The following is an 8,008-nucleotide window of genomic DNA, read 5'->3' as shown; positions in this document are numbered from 1 at the left end:
CACGCATCCCACGTACGAATCCGTGGGGTGACGCATAAAATCCACGGAGCTAAAATCCTCGACCCATTCAAAATCACCGACTGGGAGGTGCTTTATCATACTGAATCCGTAAAGATTGTTGCAATCTATGTACGATATGGTACACCTCCTCTTTATCGGGATCGTAGCCACTGCACGGCGGGTTGTTAGCCCGTAAATGACGCCTGCTCGCCTGACAGAGTCCGCCTCTAACACTCGATTCGATGGTTCGGTACATGTCCTCGTCGATGATCAGTTCCAATTTTGCCCGCGTGTAATTTAGAGCGCATTGCCACGAATAGGATGCTAGAGAAACGCAATGAAGCAATTCCAAACCGCGCGCGTCATAGCACAGGCGTCGGAAGTGCTGCATTACGTCAGCGTGTAACAGGGCATCCGTTTTCAGGTACAATGCATTATAATCCCTCAGATTCGAGCATCCAAAACGTTCAAATATGTGCAGCGCGTACTGATAGTCTTCGTCGCTTACATCCTCCCCCATCAGATCGTTTCGTAAGGCGGATTTTGCCGGCAGAGCCAATTCGTGGTAGACCGCGAACGAGCTAACGTGGCTGTACGGGAATACACCTTTACGAAGCAAAATTTCGTAATCGTCTCCAAATACCTCCTTCAGGCATTGGAACGCCTCTGCGCCCCCCATGGATTTGACAGTTTCCACGAGCTCTCCCAGCGACGAATTTAGGTACTACATGGTATCTCTGAATAGGAAGGTGCCAATTTCGAACAATCAGGTTTTTTCCATTGAACTGGCCACGATGAAGGGAGCTCGCTTCCACCCGAGAAGGTGAAATTGCCGCAGTCCGGCCAAATCGTAGGCCAGATTGTGCACCATGATGGGCAGTTTTTCCCGCGTCGTGCACGCCACGTTACAGGGGTTGCACAGCGTCGCGATGTAATTTGTCTCGCCGGTAGTACAATGCTTGGAATGGTCGTGATGCCGGACACGTGGCAAATGTTGCGTGAACCCCCGCCTACAGTACGCGCAGTAGGTGGCAGCTCTGTGCCGCGCTCGTTGCTCATCATTCAGCACCATTTCGGCAGGGCATGCGTTCAGGGCGATCATCTCGTCCTGCATTTCTTTCACAAAGCTTTCACGCACTGCCTCGCGGAATCTTCACCGTGGTGCGTCCTGATGCGCATCACCTTCGAGTCGTGGGTGCGCACGAGCACGGCACAGAAGCTTGAGGTGACGTGACGCTGCATGTCCACACCACTGGGCGCGAGTACGCTCTCCGTGTCCAACGCGACGACGTAGTTATACTGCTGCGTGTACTGTATTTTAGTAAATTCTGGAGGGACTTGATTCCGAAAAAATGTTCATCTATAACCAATAAGTGAATTTTCATTTCATACTCGAGTTTTGGGGATCGCGACACGTGCACTCCCTGATCGGCGTACTCGTATACGTACACGGATATGTTGTTTTTGTCTTCAAATTCGTCCAGATCAGAGTAGGAAACGGGGAAGCGACTAGGCCACCAGTACTCCGCGGCATAGTTTTCACATTTTTTCCACGAATTCCTTTCCTGTGGGTGCAGGAGGGCGGGCGTATTGTATTTAAAACACTCACCCTCCTTACGTGTCGGTAAATGAATATTCGTTAGCACGTTCCTGCACTGAGCCAAATGATCGGGAAGTGCACCATTGCATCCGAATTTTTTAGTTTTAACAGCGGAAATACACATTTGAACGTTTTGGACGTCGGTGGACACGAACCCACTCCCTTCCCGCTGATAATTTTCGACGCGCCCCGTGGACTCCTGAATCACGTCCATTAGGGTATTTGCGATGGCTCCGTCGCTGTGGACTTCGCGAGCAAACGCCATAAACTGGGCGATGTGCGCGATTATCTCCCCCCGAGTTTCCTTCACCATTAAAACATCAGAACAAATGCAAAACCTAAAGGGTATTCGTTGCGCTCTCAATATAGCGACCATATCGCGAAAATGAATCATTAAATATTGTTGTAAATCCTCTACTCCCTGATCGTGAACAGGTGCCAATAGCACGTATCTTTTGACGATACCTCTAAATGCGGTGTCAGTCTGGAAGAAGGGCAGGAAGGATATATCCACGTCGGGGTGCAATCGCATCACATGAGCAGACAGTGTAGGAGGTGCGCCGTTCCGAGAATCGTCGTCCGATTCATCCTCGATATCATGAGGATCAAACAAGCAGAATACACACTGAGGCACTGAAAATAAATGGATCCATAAGAAATGTGCAACAAGTAAAGGGGATAACTTACTTGTGAAGCGAGTGAAAGCAGACTGTTGCGCCCCTGAGGCGACCGCGTCGCTTATAAACCAGCATCCACGCTGCACGCACCAACACGATGGAGCTTTCTTGTTTCCGCACAGTGATGAGGCCACGTTGGGGCCATCTGTCTAATATCAAAACGCGCTTCCACCCATCGCGGCGAAAATGAGAACTCTATGGTGAGCTTTTTTTTATCCCCATCGAAGAAAATGTTACGTGTGTTTCAAGGTGATGTACAGAGACCTTCTCCGAGAAATTGGGGCACCTTGAGGATGAGTCGGCTACATGTTCCAACACGTTGGGGCCGCATGTTTTATATCAAAACGCACTTCCACCCGTCATGACTAAAATGAGAATTCTATGGTGAGCTTTGTTTTATCACCATCGAAGAAAATGTTGCGTATGTTTCAAGGTGATGTAAATAGGCCTTCTCGGAGAAATTGTCTCACCTTGAGACAAGCCCCAACACGATGGTGCCATCTGTTTAATTTCAGAACGCACTTCCACCCCATCATGACCAAAATGAGAACTCTACGGTGAGCTTTGTTTTATCACCGTCGAAGAACATGTTGCATATGTTTCAAGGTGATGTAAATGGGCTTTCCCCGAGAAATTGGGTCACCTTGAGGATGAGGCCACGTTGGGGCCACCTGTCTAATATCAAAACAGACTTCCTCCCCGTCAGGGCCAAAATGAGAACTCTATGGTGAGCTCAATCGAAGAAAATGTTGTCAAGATGATGTAAACAGATTTCCGTAAAACGTGTAAACGTTTCCAGCCATTGCCTATAAATCGTATTGTCTGTTGAGGAGGGGTTCGCATTAAGTGAAACGACGCGCTTTATCCGAAAAAAGAAGAAAGAAAAGCTCCCCTCGCGAAGTTGTAAATCTTTATTTTCGGGGGTGGTATCCCGAGAGCGTTACTTGCCTCAGTCTCGCCATCGAAAGAGCAACCGTGAGTACCAACTTATTTTCACTCCATTAGGTATAGATTTGCACGCATATTTCAGATGCAATGCCCCACCTGCGGCCATCAATTACCTGAGGGTTCCTATATTCGCGTGCTCGTGGTGGGAGGCCCGGAGGCTCCACCGCCTCCCTATAGTAAAGCGCCTCCACTGAGGTATTTAGAGCAACAACAACAACAACCACTCGGTAGAGGTCGCGGGCGCGGGTTGGTGCTCAATACGCACACGAATGAACAACCTTTCGCCGTCGCCGGTCGAGGACAACGACGCGCACTGTAAACGAAAGTAAATAAAACACAGCGATAAAAAACAGTGTTCTATGTGTTCGTGATAATTTGCGGTGGGGTGGAGAATAAAGGACACCAGGGGCCCTATCCTGGTCAAAGTAATCTACCTCGATTACTTGAAATTTCTTCTGTCATTGGTGCACAATCGAAAAAGGCGTGAATATTAAAAGTGGTTGACACCTTCTATCAACCAATCGCCCCACGTGTTATCTTGGAAAGCGACCCGCCTTATCGGTGTTTCCTCCTGAGAATCCGAAGACCACACCTGTGATCTGCCTGCCCTGTTTGTTGCTTCGGTTCTTAGGTGTCGGAAACAGAAAACTCTACCGGCGTAAAACTAAATTTCGTGGAAAATGCGTGGAAAAGCACGCTCGTAATTTCCTTTTTTGCTGTTTGTCATTTTTCTTGACGTACAGGTGTGCAAGACGGCAATGTTTGTGTGACACCGTGATTGTACTTTGCATTTATAATTCGGTATGTGCCCGTGAGATGGCGCTGATGGCAGGCAACAAAACGATAAAAGCGCGAAGGATCATCGCAAAGGGTCGAACGGACAGTGTGGCGCGAGCCGTAAAAGCGTTTATGAGAAATCGGTTCGTGCTTTAAATCTTGAGCTTTATTTATGAGTTTTTCTTTATATTTTTCTGCGAAATGATAATTCGCATTTCAATATGCTTCTTTTGCTCGTGAGCTGTGGGGGTGGTAATGATACCGCAAATGAACTTTGATAGTTTTACTCAAGACACAGTGAACTTTGATCGATGAGTTTTTTGTGTGCACACCGCTACGTTGCAATAACATTGATTGTACGACGTACGGCTCGGACGACGCTTCGAAAAGCCCGCCGCTTTCACGCATACGATGCCGCGATCGGCGCAGAGAAACGGTGTTACACGGTGCTTCTTTCTCACTATATTAAACACAAACGAAGAAAGACATGAATTTGTTGTTGTGACGAGCACATACAGACTTTATACAACACAATAAACGGAAATGCACATGCGGACCCATCACGAAACCCATCGCCGCTCAAAGTAATCGACCCTCTTTCGCTAGATTACTTTTCAGCTTTGAAACTAATCTTTTACGTCATTGTTACGTCAAAATGACGTAAGGTCACGGTCCGAGACTGGGGCCGAGAGGCTGCAAAGGAAAACTAGGTATAAATTTCAATTGAAATGGGCGGGATTTAAGGGCGGAGTATTTCGTGGCAGCCCCGCCCTACAGCTTGTGACGTAAAGTAATCGAGGTCGATTACTTTTGACGAGGATAGGGCCCCAGGCGTTTTTAAGCAACAAACAACTTTTCTAGCAGCTTTATTGATTTTAGGTCATTAGCGGCGAGATTATCGGAAAACAGGCATACAATGCTCTTCAGTGATTTCCCTTTCGCAAACAATGTCGCCACGATACGACAGTACACACCACACAGGTGGAGAATAAGGCTTTGAATACAGACATCATGATATTCGTCGACGGTGAGGCGTTTCAACTCGGGTTCGATGGGTGGTAATCCGCAGGAATCAAAGTAGATGAGGTCATCCTTCATTTTCGCGTACAGAATCCAGTGCTCCCCGGCATGCTGTTGCCGATCGGTGTTCACTACGATTATTCCCGGTCTATCCAGCGCTGGCAGACTGTCGTCTCGAGCGTATACACCAGGAAGAGTGCCGAAGTGTAATCGTTGCACTTCAGGAGTCTCTCGATGCCTTTCTGGAACATCGCTAATCCAGTGTGACGTTCCTGTTCTTATCGATGGACATGATTCTCGCACTCTCGGACAGTATCAATACGGTCGTGGGTTCGGCCAAGGCACGTCAGAACTTGAGTTGCAGACGAACGTTTCCACGCCTGATCGGTGACAGGTGGATGGAGGAATACTCGAGATCCAGGTCATAGTACGGTAGGAACTTGTTTCCAATGTAGTGGTCGTATTCGTAGGAGACGTGCTTCGCACACAGCTGCTCCAAGAGGTTGAAGTAGCTTCAGTGGTCCAGGTTATTGTTGAAGTCGAACGTGTCAATTCGCTGCGTCCCGTGCACGGTGAGCGTCCCAGACTCAATGTCGCAGTTCACAAATCGGTACGGGTCCCGATGGAATGCTCCCTGGTAGGCTAGGGTGGGCACGAATGCGACCACTACCTTAGACGGGATCTTCTCTGGAAATAAATCTTCCAGGCATGCATCCAGGTTGCCAACTGGTAGTGAACGAATACGTGATTCACTTCCGGCCAGTGTGTAGAGAACCTTGCGCTGCTGCAATTCCGTTTCGTGCCCGAGGAATAGGCTGGGAGACACAGTGATTTTCTTTATGTACAAGGCAGCACTCATGATTTCCACTTTCTGCGTGTGCTGGTCCTGATCGGTCTTCATAATGCGGAATTCGTCGGAGCCTTGATAAAAAACAAGCCTAATTTCCACTCCCGATATGAGTAGCTTAGGCTGCAGGAAAATCTCCGAGTTGATCTTGGAAACCAGGTCGATGGTCTTGCCGTCCCGTGTGAGGTTATATCGTTCGGTCGGTCCAGGAGCGCGAATGTTGTTTTCCAGTTGACGCGCTTCTTCTTGCGTGTATACAGACCCGCTTTATGCACGGTATTTTGCTCCATGGTGTGGCGTGAAGCAAAATATCCAGGTAGCTTCTATAGCTATACAAATCATTATTCGTAATCATGGTCTGATTCAAGAAGACGGCGAACGGGTTCACAGGGTAGACCTCGTCGTAGGTCGTCCGTTTAGTTGCTGCGACCGCCGTCTTTTTTATGTACGGTGGTACGCGTTTAAAGAGTGGAATAGCGAAACGCCCGAGCTGAGAAAAGAAATTGCCTCCCCTCTGGAACAGGTGCGACCTGTATACCGTCGAAACGCCAAATCCGTAGATTGGTACCGCTTTAGTGTACATGCTTAAAGTGCAGCGTCAGCGTCGATCTACCGCGATTTTGTAGCTGTAGCTTGCGACCCGTGTCGTCGCGTATAGAGACGATGATTGAGGAAATTTCACGCTGCACTAACTTAAAATACTGAACGGGAAGAAAGCAGAAACTGAGTTGTTCTTTCGTTCTATCGTATACGAATGTAATTAATTTCAGTATCGGATGCCGCCCGTTTCCCACTACCGAGCGCGTGACGAGATCTGTGTATATCATAATACAGTTAATGGGAAGATCTATGGTCACATCGTCGACGCCCGTATCATTTTCGGTAAATACGGTTTTCGAGCCGAAACCCGGTAGGTACGCAAAGTAATCAGATAATGTAAGCGACACGTTCTCCCGCAAGCTCAACGAACACTTGCTTGCCCATGCATCGTACGTGAGGGAAGCCTCCGGCTACAGACGCTCATGGATGGCACTCAGAAGAGCTTTGGATGTTTCGTAGTAACTAGGTGGAAGTGAAATGCGCCGACTTTCCGTCTCTCGAGTGTTTATGTGGATGCGGTACGTCTTCACTATGGGATTACACGTGACGCGCTTTCAGGATCCTTCAACGTGGATGTGCTTCACCTGAATGAGGTCCAGGAACTCGCTTGACAAGTTGAAATTCGCCGGGAGAGAAAGCGAGTAAGTGTTGTCTTTGTATTCCACCCTTGATTCTGTATCGTTCGTCGCTCTAAAGAATTCGTTGAATATGTCGATCGGGGTTCCAAAACTAAATCATTATTGATCACTATCACCCGGCGAACTCGCATCATAACGGCTCTTTCCTACGCGAGCGGTAGCACGTTTGGGACAGCGCGTACTCTACCGCCCTCCGGGTGATCTCCATCGATGTCGACGATTCCAAAGGCGAGATGCAGCGGTCTGTTGATTAATTTCACAAGAGCGCACGCGCGACGGTAGCTTAAACACGTAGTGATCTTCCTCGTAAGTCCACCCTATCCCATATTCGGGGAATATTTTATTCAATAGCGTGTCCATGTCTTCGAACGTGAGCTGTTTTGTTTGCCACTTCTCCATTGATAGCGTTATCAGGTTATCCGGCGCATGGTTCACGTTCAGGAAGCTGTTGGAAATGGAAAATCCCTCTAGACCGACGACCTACGAATCATCCAGGTGTAGCGGCTTATCTAACGCGATCGTGAAGTCATTCAGCGTGTTGGACGAGTGCAGGTCCATGCTGGCGTTCGAGAGCAGATCCACGTCAAATTCATTTTCTGACATCACTGGCGGGCACCCAAGAATCGTGATCTTTGCGTATCCGAACCAACGAACCAATTAGTGCAATAACCCATTAATTTTCTTCTTTCTAATCACCGCGGATATGAGTCGCTTATCGTACGAGGAAAGATGGTGGACGGGCTGCAGCTCCTGCTCATAGAATGATCCCAGTATTTCTTTTCCCGTCGAATCTTTCACGTACAGTACGGGTGGATCGGTCTTTCTCGTTCGCGACACCTCGAACACTTCGGCCGTCCCCCTTTGATCGTAGCCTTTGGCGAACACGCCGCGATCTAACGCG

The sequence above is a fragment of the Ornithodoros turicata genome, chromosome 3, assembly GCF_037126465.1.
Source record: "Ornithodoros turicata isolate Travis chromosome 3, ASM3712646v1, whole genome shotgun sequence".
Taxonomy (NCBI): domain Eukaryota; kingdom Metazoa; phylum Arthropoda; class Arachnida; order Ixodida; family Argasidae; genus Ornithodoros; species Ornithodoros turicata.
This window is presented reverse-complemented; position numbering follows the sequence as displayed.